Below are 15,649 nucleotides of genomic sequence, written 5' to 3' on the forward strand. Positions count from 1 at the left end.
TAGCTGAGACCTGTGATGTTTTAGAGGCCCATGCTTGTTCTTCTCCTAATCTGTATTGATTGAATGGACATTTGATCTTGAATATACAGTTCAGTATCTCAATATATTTCATGTTAAATATCAATTATGTTACATCCGAAGGTTTGCGGCTGATTTGTTACTTTGTAACTACATACAGTAAATTTTTCTTCCACTAAAACTTTTCTTTCCGTATTTTAGAACAACAAAGTCAAGATAATGTATACCAATTTGGAAGCATCATATGGAGTGTAGGTTGCATTGTGTTCAAAATTATGATTTGCAGAGATGGACAAAAAAAGGAATCAAAGCTTGCGCTATAAATTGAGCTTTGAGAAATCTGCTAAAGAACAGTTCGGCTATATCGGCCCCTTGCCGTTCAAAAAGTTTTCCTTTCCTTTTTTTTTCCAAGGGTGACGAAATCAAGTACATCTGAACTGAAAGCTTACGTGAGCTTTTGTGCATGATCACCCTTTGTCTGCCGTCCGTATTCCTGTTGACTTTACACGTTTTCATTTTCTCATGAAGTACTGGGCCATAACTTCTACAAAGCATCCTTGAGTTTAAATTGTTAAAATGAAGGGCCGCTCGCATGTGCAGATAATCCAAAAAAAGACAAAAATAGGGTTGTGTCATTAAAAAATCTTCCAAAGAACCGCTAGGCCAGATAAAGCTGAAACTTATGTAGAAGCATCCCAGGGTAGTGTAAATTCTCAATCGATCAAATCATAACCTCTAGGAGTAGGGTAGGACCACAATAGGGAATTCAATTTTTACATGGAAATACATATATGAAAAATCTTCTCAAGTACCACTGGGACAGGAAGGCGGAAACTTATGCAAAAGCATACCGGGTTCGTGTATATTCTAAATTGTTAAAACATTACCTCCAAGGATAGGGCGGGGTCACAAAAGGGAATCAAAGTTTTACATGGAAATACATAAAAGAATCTTTACAAATCTTCTCAAGAACCTCTGAACAAGGCAAGTTGAACTTTATGTGAAAACATCCAAGGATAGTTTAGACTTTAAATTGTTCACATCTTCACCTCCCTCCCCAAGGGAGGGCGGGGCCACACTAGGAAAAAAAGTTATTGTATTTCGATTACATTTATTTCCTACCAGATGTTTGTTTTGGATTTACGCATAAATATCTTTTCTTGCTTTTTTAAAACTCTAAACTGATCGCTACACCTGCATGGCTGGAGTATCTGCTTTTTGAACAGTTTTCGGTTGTGTTCTGTTAACTGTCATTCTGAACTTTCTCTTTCAGAACAATTGTCGAGAAATGTCTTCAGACTATTTCCCTTCATGGAGGTTCGCTACCAGAATAATATCTTCTGTGTAAATCTTCTATAGCTTGTCCATAACCTCTGAATGTTTCATTGGCACGCTTTCAGCCCAATTTTACTTCAGCAATGTAACTATCCTTTTAAGCTGTGTGTCCAAATCTTTTATTTCATGCATCTGTCTAAAGTCGAAAATTCACAAAAGTTTTGTCTGGAAATCCGTACGAGTATGTCCCTGCCTGATCGCGTAAAGTGCCTGTGGTCAACAACACACCTCCTTTCCTTTGCATAGTCCACTTTCTTAAATTAACAACATTTTAACAATATCCGTAGAATTCCATCCAGGTAGCTGCTCTAGCTCCTGAAAATGTTCGATAATTGGAATACTTACACTGCTTCCTACTTGGTCAGTAATATTCCTGGTGTGGCGACAAAATCACTTCTATCTCTCAGCTACATCTTCGACGCTCTGCTTTGTCGATATCTGTTTCCGATCCTTTCGATAGATTTCCAAATTGTATACAACACACTGATAACTATGGCAATTATGCCCAGAAAACGAATATAACGATCAACTCTCTCGTAGCCCAAAACACTCATTGTTCTTTTAAAAAATTATAGGCCACAAGCAATAGAGATGTACAAAGTGAAATCAATTCGAACAAAAACCTGACTTTCTATACTGTCTATTTAAACCAATCAAAATATGAATTTCAAAATCGTTTGACTAAAAATGCTCAGTTATTAAAGGCCTATACATGTCAGATAGTTTGTTATAAATTTGTATCAATGACCCCTTTCGAAGAACGGAGAGTAAATAGCTTTGCTGCTGTCTGCAGGTCGGTCCAACATCAGTTTTCGTTCATTTTCTTTGCATTGTTTGCACATTTTGAAATGAAATTTTCAATTTTTGACAAATGGATTAAAATAAGCTGTTCTGATAAGCTACCGCTAACGAACAGCGTATCAGAACAGCTAATTTTATCAGATTGAAGTTGTGTTTGTGGTATAATCAAGCTAATTTGAACAGAGTTGTGCCCCTTGGACATCTGATGAATTGTACAATCTATCACTTATACTTGAAGTCTCTACGTGTTAATATAGATACAGCCTTGAAATTTCAAAAGTAGGCCAACTTGATCTAGTTTTGAGTTGATATCATCCAAGGACCCAAGATGGAATAACAGACAATTAGTTAAATGATTCTACCAATATGGACCAGAAACTTTTAGACAGCCATATTTCAAATGTAGGTCAGTGTGACCTGCTTTTTGGTCAACATTCTCCAAAGACCTGAGATGCATCACTACATTGTATGACCTATTTTTTCATTAAATCACGTTTTAAAGTCCCAAGATGCATCAACTTACAATGTTTGATGATTTTAAAGCTCTCAGTATCTGAAATAATTGTCTTAATTGTTTTAAAAGATATAAGCAACAAAATTCAAAAAGTAGGTCACTTTAGGTCACTGTGACATATTTATAAGTTGGTGTTGTTCAAAGGATCCAAAATGCTTCAACTGACAAAGTTTAATGATCTGAATGACCTTAAAATATGCCTCCAAATCATTCTGAAAACAAATGCCTGCAAAATTGGAAAAGTGGGTCACTGTGAGCACGCCTTTTGCCCCAGGGTAAATTTCCTTGCATATTTTAATCTACAATTAACATGACCTCATCCTTGTATGTATGTTTGGTGATAATCTACCCTGTGGTTCTCGAGAAGACTTTTTAGAAACTTAAATCAACCATTACTTTTGGTTTTATCTTTCTGATTATCACCTTTTGTTAAGGGTCACCATCCTAGTTTTAGTATACATGTAAATGGTAGGCCTTGGTCCCAGGATATCATGTAACAAATTTGACAAAGATTAGCCAAAGGGTTCTTGAGATATGGCCCATATTCTAAAAAGTTTAAGCACATCACACAAATGGCAATAGCATAAGCTCTTTGAGCCTTTGGCTCAGAAGAGCTTAAATTTCCAATAATTTTCAGTTACCGTTTATTTTCTTTCCAGAGGTTGCACATACTGAAATGAAATTTGCTTTACAAATTTATAATAAGAAAATCTAGGTAAGTTGTGATTTTTGGGTATGACAGAACCATGTTTGACAGGATTTATGTCCCTTGGACTATAAATAACTTCCAATTATTTTGGGGAGGGGCATGTGTTTAACAAATATCTCTTATTTGAAAAGAAATTGAAATCAAATTACGATTTTTTTTTTGATTTTGGCAAATCCCGAATGAAATTCAACTGATCCGAACTAGAATACGTAAGATAACAGTTTCAACAGAATTTATTTTGTTTATCATTTGGACCCAGCTCGATAAAAATGAGTTTGGTCCGATCACAAATAACATAAAATGAGAATTTAATGCATTTCATAAGTATTTATCACCAAGAAATCTATTTGATTGTAAAGTTTAATTATTTTTTAACCCGTGATTCCCATAATCAAACTAGACAATAAGTAAATTTGTCAAAGTTTCAATTTATCCTTAAATACGATAGAAAAACACATTCTCCCTGGTTGTGACTATATTAAAGAAGTTTGTAACCATTAGTCTAAGAAATTTTAAGGAGGTGGGGATCAACAAATTAGCCACCATGAAACTAGTTTTTTAAAATATGATATCTTAAGCTGTCAACTATCATTTGGCAAAGAAAATTTCCCCCAAGAATGCTTTCAAATTTTATCATTTTTGTACATCTTTATATGAAACTCTTCTTCTAAAAGAGATCAAAATAGTCTGAAAATGGCCACAACCACCAAACCCCATTCAAAAATAATGTGTTTTTTTTCATATATAATTATTTTTATTTAAAAAATAAAAAGAATGTCTATCCAACATTTTCTTTACATCTTTCATTATATATTCATAGTATACATTTATTAAGAGCAAATGTTACACCGTAAAGCACTTTAATTGCAAATAATATTTCTCCAAAACTCCAAAAAATCATATAATTAAATGATTTAAGAGACAATATCGACTTTTTAAAGCTGAAGTCATAGTTTTAAAAGGGTGTCTTAAAGATCTATAATGCAAAATTCTGGTGAAGTGTTCCTCCTTCAATCCTCCCCGGGAAAACAAATACAAAGATCAGGGCGAAGGAGTAAAAGAACTTAATAGGATACATAATTACATGTTAGCCTTAATAATGAAATACTGTAATTATCTTAAATTGATTTTTTTTTAAAAATATATATAAAAAATAATAAGTATACAGGTACAGTTAAGTCTAAGTCTTAATTACATCTCTTTTTTTATCCTATTTTTAAGGTAAACAGTTAAACGCTGATGTATTCGGGGTGTTGACAACTTTACTATATTTCTTAATATACTGGACAAGTGCGGTAAAACATTCTGACGAATGGAAAGCTTTATTGAAACAATACGCTCATACTTGCGGCAAGGAATTCATATGCGATGAAAATCTTCTTTCCAACACGTCCCTAGTGGGGCATAAAAAGGTATCATGTCCTCAATGCAGCTGTGAAAGGTCATGCTCGACAGCTCGGCAACAAACATGTTGTTTGGATAGAGAACTCGACACATGTATCCGAACAACGCACGGTCATGACTATAAGAATGAAATGTATCTCATGAGAGATTATTGTCCCAAAAATACAGACAAGAAACTTGTACGTAGATGCCAAGCTCTGAATGAACATCAAAACATGCTTCTCAGAAACCCAGTCACTTCAACATCAACCGGTATAACGTACAGTAATATAGAATGTGCTAAATGTAACAAAGACGAGGATGCCATACCGTGGCGCATCATTACAAGCTGTGTTATTTTAGAACCGGATGCTTACATTTCGAAAGAAAAATTATGGAAGTATATTCTAAAAATGCATCTTTCGTTTAAGTACAGTTCTCCACTGAACATTTCACCTCCTAGAAAGTGTTCTACTAGTACAATCAACCAGTGTAATGCTACGAGCGCGGCTCAAAAATTTGATAACGCTATTGCAAAAGCTTGCAGCGCTATATATCAACCGATCGGATCCTTCAAGAATCCATTTTGTCAATTGTGTAACGCTGGAGATGAGAAAACTGAACAACCAATATCGATGTGCAATGCAACGGGAATGATGAAAGAAATTGACGCTCACATGCCAAATGCTTGTGAAAATGGTACAGTGAATTGGTTGGCTTATCCATACAAAAATAAGTTCTGTGAGGAGTGTAATATAGTGAGAACAAAAGAAGGCAATATTCAGTTAATTGATGCTGAATATGTAACTTTTTCCTCAAACGATCCAGTTCAGAAATACCACAATATGAAGCCTCTCAACCAGGTTTATGTATCAAATATATACATCAAAACTCTTGATTTTTCAACAGATCCAGCAATGAACGACTACCTAAAAAAAATAAAATTTGGATCAGCTTTTGCTACGAATATACCATTAGATTCCATTGAATTTGGCTGGACAAAGCAAAGGCGGTGGTGTCGAAGAGCAGAGAAATATTTCTTTCCTGTGAATAAAACACTGAATCCCTTTACATATGAACCTCCGTGTTCGTGTAATTCCAACTGCCGTAAATCAAACAGTTGTTGTAAGGTCGAGGGTCACATCCTGAAGCCAGTCAGGTATTGGAGTTGTGTACAGACGTCTTTGCCGCGAACTAAGGACTTTTACTTAAGTTCTTATTTTATGATTAGTAAATGCCCAAACAATTATACCAATGAAATCATAAAAAGTTTTTGTGAATCGGACGATATTAAATTTGATTTTGGTTTCATTCCAGTCACTGATAAACGAACGTTGACAACTTACAAGAACTACTATTGCTATCTCTGTTCGAATTCTCCCAATATATCCACAAACAGTGTAACAGAAGAGTTACATCTCATTCCCTGGAAAATAAATATGGAATGCCCAAAAATCTTCAACTTCAAGCAAGAAATAAAGTTCAAGTCTTTGATGAGGAAGTCCATATCACGAAAATGTCTTGTAAATGTTGTTCCAGGTCTACGATTCCACCCTCCACCTAAATGTGAACTTCCGGGAACAGAAAATCTGTACTGTGCGATTTGTGAGAGAACTAGAGAAGTTGTGGAAAACTGTCCAGAATTGAAGGACCCTGATTATCGCTCGATATTCTCCATATTTCAAAACATTGACAAAAAGGATGAAAATAATCCAGGGACCCAGTGTTTCACAAATGAAATATATGATAAATACAGGGTAAATGTCTTCGTTTTTCTAAAATTAAAGTCAAGAATGAAAATAGACTATCAGATGCAAACTTGCTAAGATATCGATCATAATTTAATTCCTTAAAATTAAAACTTCCTTAACTTTTCAAATTTGGTAGAATCGAATATTCAATTGTTAAGTATGTTTTCTTGATTTACCTTTTCAGAAAAAATGCCGCAGTCTCATTTGTCCGCCAGGAAAGCAGCTGATGAATGGAAAGTGCAGTCAATTGTTTTTATCATTTACCTCTAAAATTTACAACATTGCATTTACTGCAAGATTAAACAGCAGTGTTGGTGATCGGAGAATGGACGTTGACCTACTTATTAAGTCAATTACGACGTCTTTCACAGATAGACTATTTAACGACACAGATTTGGTCATCACGCTCTTAAACTATCATTTTCGATTCAACAGAGAATGTCAAAGAATAATGACAATTTCCAAATCACATCCATTAGTTTTCACGGTGTTTATGAAACTACACATATTAGACCTGGATACCCGCAGATCACAAGAACATGTTGATCGAGATTTAATTGAGCTCCGCCTTTTCGAAGCTACGATGAGAAAAGGATCTAGTAGAGACATTTCATTTGAATATTTCCAAGATGTACAAGGATGGCTTCTGCCCAGCCTACAGAAATATTTGTCATTGCGCTCACATTGTAATAAGAGGTTCCAGTCCCTATCCAGTGAAAGCGATTATACGGGTCTCGATGTTACAAAGCTTCTATTCTGTCCGCAGATATCACTTATTATACCAGAATTTACCTTTTCAAGAGACGGACTCCATATTAATGTACCGATTATAAACAAAATCTTCTATTATAATCAGTTTTATATAGCCAACGACACTGCCGTACATATTTGCGCGAGTGATTATATTCCTAATGAATTTTCTTCCCTTATACAGACCCAAACTTTGAATTTGCTTCAATTACTCACAATAACTTCAACAAGCATTTCTCTTGTTTCCCTTGTTATAACCTTCACTGTGTATTGTGTATTCAGAAACCTGCGTACAATACCAGGACAAAATTTAATGTGTTTTACATGCTCACTCTTTCTTGCACAACTGTTAACCCTGATCAAAGACTTGTTCAGTATTGATAAGGTGGCTTGCACGGCTGTTGGAATGTTGACCTATTACTTTTGGCTATCTACCTTTACATGTGCTACTTCCTGTTGTTGTCACATGTCCCGTGTGTTTGCTTGTAATGTCCAGTTCAAAAATAAAAAGGCCTGCAGCCCAACCATCTTAGCTTACATCCTATTTACATACTTGACCCCTTTAGTGTTCATTTGTTTGTCTGTTGTCTATAATGTGAGCCTTTCATCCGACTACCTTACAGGGTTTGGGGGAAACGACTGCTTTATCGACGGAGTGAACAACAAATTGTTCATTTTCATCATTCCCATCTCTGTATTCTGTTTGACAAATTTCCTTTTGTTTACGGTAACATTTTACAGAATTTACTCAACCCCTGAGGTGGAGAACGGCCCTGACAGGAACTATCTTTCTATATATCTGAAACTGTTTCTGCTGACAGGGATGACGTGGACTTTTCAAATCATTGACGGACTCTTTGACATCTCCCCCTTCTCCTATTTAGTGGCGGTGTTAAACGGAACACAGGGGCTCTATATCATGATTGCTTTTGTATTTAATGGCAGGGTCAGACGGATGTCTCAAAAGTTGAATTTACTGGATAAGCTTGGATTTTGGAAGTCAGATGTGAGGTCTACACAATACACAGAGTAGATATAATTGACAACTGATTACACAGTACACAGAGAAGACAAAACTGACAACTGACTACACAATACACAGAGTAAATATAACTGACAACTGACTACACAATACACAGAGTAGACAAAACTGACAACTGACTACACAATACACAGAGTAGACAAAACTGACAACTGACTACACAATACACAGAATAGATAAAACTGACAACTGACTACACAATACACAGAGTAGATATAACTGACAACTGACAGCACAATACACTGAGTAAAAAAAACTGACAACTGACTGCACAATACACAAAGTAGACAAAACTTACATCTGACTACACAATACACAGAGTAGACAAACTGACAACTGACTACACAATACACAGAGAAGATAAAACGGACAAATGACTACATAATACACAGAGAAGATAAAACGGGCAAACGATTACACAATACAGAGAGTAGATAAAACTGACAAATGACAACACAATACACAGAGTAGATAAAACGGACAACTGACTACACAATACACAGAGTAGATAAAACGGACAACTGACTACACAATACACAGAGTAGACAAAACGGACAACTGACAACACAATACACAGAGTAGACAAAATGGACAACTGACAACACACACTACTAGACGAAAAAAGTGCTGAGAATCCCAAATTTTACTGATAATGTTTGATAATTACTGATACGGTGCTGTTCTTGCTGATAAATACTGATATTTACTGTTATAATTACTGTTGTTGCTGATAATTTTAGTTGTTGCTGATAAATACTGATAATTACTGTCGTCATTTACTGTGGAGTCTGATAAATACTGATAATTACTGTTGAGGTACTGTCGCTGCTGAGATTTACTGATAATTACTGTTGAGGTGCTGTCGATGCTGAGATTTACTGATAATTACTGTGGTCATTGTTTTAAACCTGGGAATGGATTAAAATAGCCTGAGAAATGATTATTTTTTTTTTTTTTAAAGTATTTTAACAAATTCATTACAGTAAATTACAAAATAAATAATTCTAAATAAAAAAATCACGTTTTATTAATTTGTTTTCAGTTTTTAAATTTTTAGATCATACTGTTAACATAATGTTTTTGATTTTTCTTTAAATTTCTTCTTACACGTAGATGACATTACCTGAGGAAAATTATTCTGTTGTATTTGCAGTGGTTTTTCTTCCCAAGTACTTTTTTTAAAAAGTTTAATTTTTATTCATAAAGGTTAAAAAAAAATCATCTTATATTTTTTCTCACATGTATTTGTACTGTCATCAAAAGCTTTTTGTGAGTATCTTTAATACTTCAATACAGTCAATGGTTGTAAATATCAATTTATTTTACCGTGTGGAGAACTGAAAATGTATGAGCACATTTAGTTGACCCCCCCCCCCCTTTTCCATTTACTTTTAAATTAAGCTCTCATTTTAACAAGACAGTATTAAATATTTGTCATAAAATCTAGCCTTGAAGCGTACACTTTGTTATTTTATAGAAGAATGTGACAGGGTTAAATAATTAAACTGAAGCATCTTTAATTAATTTTTTTTATATATTATGTAGACAGCGCGCTCTAGTTCTCCGATGTCCTCCCTGCGAATTTTATGTCATTGTGTCGCTTTCTAGCTTTCTCTCTCCCTCTTTTTTTTAAAAATTATTTGTTAAGGCTTAAGTTTTGTGCACTTCATGACATAAATCTTATGCAGTGTGATTTTCAGTCGATGAAATACACGTCTTTCTTTAGGCTAATTCTTTTTTCATTGTACATACAGTTTTAAGTCTATGGGCATATGGCTTCTAATATTATGCGCCACTCCTAAACATGTTATATGCGGTCAGTCAGTTAAAAAACAAAATAAAATAAATCAAAACTTGAATTGACTTTTTCCATTAATGCAATTTTGCTTGTTGTGTCAACCACGTGTAAAAGTTCTACTTTCGTTTTAGAATCGGGTCAATTATTAGTACATTCTGCCATATGGATATCGTTACGGCTTGCGTTTTTGTAAAATTAGAATTTTGTGCAGAGATTATAATATTTTTTTAATTCCATTTTTGTCCGAGACCTTTGTATAAACGAACAGTACAGACTGGGTGCTTATTTATATGATTTTACTTGATTGTAGCATAAAATAGAAGGGGGAGGGTGAAATACTGTTTACATTTAAGTGATAGCCGATAGTGCAAGGTCTGTTCTTTAGTTGTGTGATTTATAAGTCAGGCAAGTTATGATATTATACTTATCGAATTTTCTAAATGCATGAATAAAAATATTTTAGAGAATCAATTGCAATGAACAATACAAAATTCAGAACTGAAGTAATTAACATTTATTCATGAGTGCGATAAACAACGTCATGTTTCTGATATTCAAAATCCATACATTTAAGGGTTTTTTTTCTCGGATTAAGCGAAGTGGAGTTTCCCTGCATCTGAATTGTGAACAATTAATGCTAATATTATTTCAAAAAAGTGCTTTCACTAAACAATCTTTCTCTTTATATTTATATGATTGTATATTTTGCACACTCTTTTTTAATTAAAAAGTGAAGTCAATTTCTCGTCTACGTATTTACCGGTCCCAAACCATCGTTAACAGAGATTCAGAATTGAAGATACATGTGACCACTTCCCCCGGGATATTCTTTTATCTGATAAACAAAATATACTCCCGGCCTAAATTTCCTTACTTCGCATTTAAAGCAACCTACAATTTTTTTTGTTTAGCTCCTTATTCACGCATGCCTTTAAGACCTACTGTTATGTATAAAATCACCTACATTTTATGTTTTTGTGGTCTCTGTATACTATTGTAAAATGGTAAAAAGATTCAAATAAATGATTGATTGATTGAAGAAATATGCGTAAAACTAAAAAATGAAATTAAATAATGAGGAAAGATAGATCTTTGTGAATTGAAATAATAATTAAAATAAGTCTGTACAACGTACAAGATGTACATGTATATATCTTCGTTTTTTATTTTAGTACCACAGTTTTCTATTCTAAATATTTTTTCTATCAATTTTATTCGTCATAAAATTCAATATTACGGATTTTTTTTTCGTGCGTCCGTAAACTTTAAGATTGTTCCAAAGTAGCGAGTACATGTACAGTGTAGGTAGTTTGTTTATTGATAACACCGGTAGCCGCAGACGAAGAACAATAGGTAATTAGTGCCCATTGTTACGCTGACCATTACAATTTGCATGGAATATACAAGTTGTACCCCGATCTACCCCGGGGCTGAAGACATGTACACAATACAGCCAAATCACAGGTCGATCACCGATTTCTGATCAATTGAAATCAATTTAAAGGTGTTTTCCTTTCAACTTTTTTACCATGCAAAATTAAAATCGATCAATTTGATCATATACTAATAGTAACATATAAAATTAAGTCTCATTTCAGTTCTTATTTCCCATTCCATAAAATCAAATAAAAAAAATTAATGAGTTTTCAAAAATGATTTAATACAAAATGTTTTCTTGTATTGAAATTTTAAGAGACAAACTACACACATGTACCTTTGCTCTAGGGATTCTTAACCTCTAATTTTTTTATCAGCTCGTCCCATTTGCCGGTTGCACATGCACACAGTGTGTACTTGTACATATGTACATGTGGAGGAGTTTAATTCTTGGACGATCTACAAACGTCTATAACATTAAAATAAATGAATAAATAAATAAATTATTAATTAAAATCAGTGCTCACAGATTGAACATATTCAACCCTGTTTTCGTCTCTTAGTTACTTTTTAAAAGGGATAAAATTTCTAATTTTCGAGCAAATTTTCAAATATTTCGACAAAATGAGACCAGAAAACAATATTTAACAAGATAAAAATTGTTTTCGAGAAAAAAAGGCTTTCAAAAAGAAAATGTTGTCCAAACCTGACCAGTTGACCTATTGAAAACGGCACGAATCCAACTTTTCTAACCTGCAGCAAACTTTTTTATCCTGATTTTTTTTCCATCAATTAAGAACTTTTTTCTTATTATTGATAAAAAAAAAAGATCACCGATCTCCCTACATAAATTTCTTGGAGTCGGGAAAGGCGGTGATGGATCTTTTTTAAGATAGCATAATTTTCTTTTTATTTACAGTTTATTATCAATAAGATCTTATGCAAAAGTAAAAGTCCATTTTTTTGCTGCAGTTAATTTTTTTTTTATTAATTCTATTTCTATATATTCATTCTATTAATAATTCATTTGATTATTGTCAAAATTTTCACAAACTTAATGTAGAGATTTAGATCAGCATACATACATGTAATTTTGTCACAAGCAGAACACATAAAGAAATATGAAAATTTTGTCATGATATTTCAAGTAAAAGAAAGTAATATTTAAAGGTTTTTATAGTTTTCTGTTTTATTTTAAACCAATTACTAGGTTAAAAACAATGACCACAGTAATTATCAGTAATTCTCAGCAGCGACAATACCTCAACAGTATTTATCAGTATTTATCAGACTCAACAGTAAAAGGCAACAGTAATTATCAGTATTTATCAGAAACAACTAAAATTATCAGCAACAACAGTAATTATAACAGTAAATATCAGTATTTATCAGCAAGAACAGCACAGTATCAGTAATTATCAAACATTATCAGTAAAATTTGGGATTCTCAGCACTTTTTTCGTCCAGTAGTGACAATACACAGAGTAGACAAAACGGACAACTGACTACACAATACACAGAGTAGATAAAATGGACAACTCGAGGGAATATTATTAAAGTATTGATGAAACATTTATGTTTTCATGATAAATAAAGCAAACAGAATTTTCCTCTAAAAAAATTCAATTTAAGTGCCTGTCTTAGTTTAGATTTGACATTTGTTAAGGTAGACAGCTTCATTTTCGGATATTCGATAAGAAAAAAGTGTAAAAGTACACGTTTTCGAAGTGTCAAATATTCCAGGTTTGAGGAAAAACTATTGGTTTTGGGAGATTCAATTTCTTGGTTGAAAAATGTTTCGTGGTAAAAATTTTACATTTTGTGGTGGTCTTGTTCTAAAACAGCGAAAATAAAAACCCAAACAAAAATTACTGATTTCACAGTATGTAGTATGTATCTTAAAGACAAATATTCCCCGCGATAGTCCCTGTCCTGTACACAGATTTATGTTGTTTGTAGACTAGTGGAGGCCTCCGTACACAGATTTATGTTGTTTGTAGACTAGTGGAGGCCTCTGTACACAGATTTATGTTGTTTGTAGACTAGTGGAGGCCTCTGTACACAGATTTATGTTGTTTGTAGACAAGTGGAGGCCTGGACACTGTGTTACCTTCACATTTCTCATTGCATCAATCTTTTCAAAATTATATTTGGTAAAAAGCTTTTCAATGTTTTATATTTTTATCTTTGATGTCGTTTATGTTTTGGTCGATAACTGGAGCTATCTTACGATACTGCCTTATTTAAACCCTAAACTCAAATAATAACTACTGTTAATTGTAACGGGGACCGTTACAGATGTTCACCAAACGCTCCCCAACTCCCTTTTTGAGCCTTATTCCTGTAAGGTATTTTTTTAAAAATATGATCAGTTTCGAAGGATTTCATCAAAGAATTATAAATGCTTCAATGATATCAACTATTGTTATTTAACGCATTGTACATGCAAGCATGTGAATGCACATGCAAGATGGTCATTGCATGCTGTCTGTCTATATATCGTGAGAATCAATAAGAGCAACGAGAGGTCTTCCGTCCGATTCTGAAATAAAAAACGAACCCGACGACACACAAAAAGGTGATTATGCACATATCAAAGTCATCATCTATCATCTCTAACAAGTTCATATTCATGGCGGGGCATAAAACTCGCATAACTAAGCACTAAAGAAAACATGATTGCTTCATATTCTGAAGAATTTATTATACCACCTTCCGAGAAGGGATGGTATGTTGTTTTGCAGTTGTCATACTGAAATGGTATTGGTATACAGATTTATCATGAGAATGTCTAGGTCAAATACTGTTTTGGGTACAAACGAGCCATTTTGGATAGAGTTATACCCCTTGGATTTTGAACAATTCTAATTATATGCAGTTTCCATCCATTTCTTTGCAGAAGTTGCACATATTGAAATGACATTTGGTTATACAGATTTATCATTAGAATATCCAGGTCAAGATATGTTTTGAGTATGATCGGACATTTTGGACCCTTGAACATTAGAATTCAAATGCAATGAGAAATGAATTATAATATTCGATTCAGAAATGTAACACTTATTGATTAGGAACTCATTATATAAATTTTGATGTTGTTTGTATTTCCATAATATTCAGTTGAGTATTTGTAACAAATGTATTGTAATAAATATACAGGGAAGGGTTTTTTTTCCCTTTTTTTCTTCGATACAGGTAATTGTCAAAAAAAAAAAATAGAATAGTTTGCCATTATTGATGAAACATTCATGGACATACATGTGCATGTCGGTCAAGGAAATGTTACACATTTCGATAAATATAGAGAACAAATTAAGAGTCGAGAGAGGACATGTTTAGAACATTTTAAACAAGTAATACTATTGTTTGCAGCTGACTGTAAAGTTTCACGTTACGTCACGATCTAGTTGACAGCTGCACTCAAGGTAAATTGTACACGCCTCCTAACCGCAAGCTTTACGACTGGAACTTTCTTCTTATCCCTGATTGGTTGCTCGTGCAACAGACTATTTCCGTATCAATGTTGATAATTTGAGTTGACCAATCACGTGAATTGTTTACGCTGGATGCATCTGACAAAAATGATCGTGACGAAACGTGAAACTTTACAGTAAGCTGCAAACAATAGTATATATTTATTAATATCAAAATCATTTTAGATATGAATAGTAAAGTTATTTGTGACAATAAAGTAAAATTTATTAATTAAAGGACACCTCAACAAATACCTTGCCATCACACTCGTTAACATTATTTTTTAAGGATAAGAAAATATTTTTTTTCACATTTAAGTAATCAGCTGTAATAATTATCCTAACGACCAATTCAATTATCACTTACTTACAGTGATGGTTGCTTTTGTGGCAAGGTTGCAGTTACATTGTAAGCTTACCAAAAATGTAGAAGTAGCGACCAAATATGTATGAATAACGTTTAAAGAGTATTTCACAGAAATTCTGTTAGACAACATTCTGATAGAGTTTATTAATGTCTACAACGTCTTAAAAGTTGAGCAAAATTCGTTGAGAAATGAATGAGATATAGGCCTCAAAGTTGGCGTCTAGGAAAAGGAAAAAAAAAAGAATAATAAGAAATCTTGATCTTCAGAATCAGTAGAAGGTCTTCCGTTGGAAACGGAAGACCTTAATTAAATTTTTTAGATCACTTTATC

Source organism: Saccostrea cucullata, unplaced genomic scaffold (genome assembly GCF_032062105.1).
Source record: "Saccostrea cucullata isolate Sc308-1 unplaced genomic scaffold, CSIRO_AGI_Scuc_v1 ctg393, whole genome shotgun sequence".
Taxonomy (NCBI): Eukaryota; Metazoa; Mollusca; class Bivalvia; order Ostreida; family Ostreidae; genus Saccostrea; species Saccostrea cuccullata.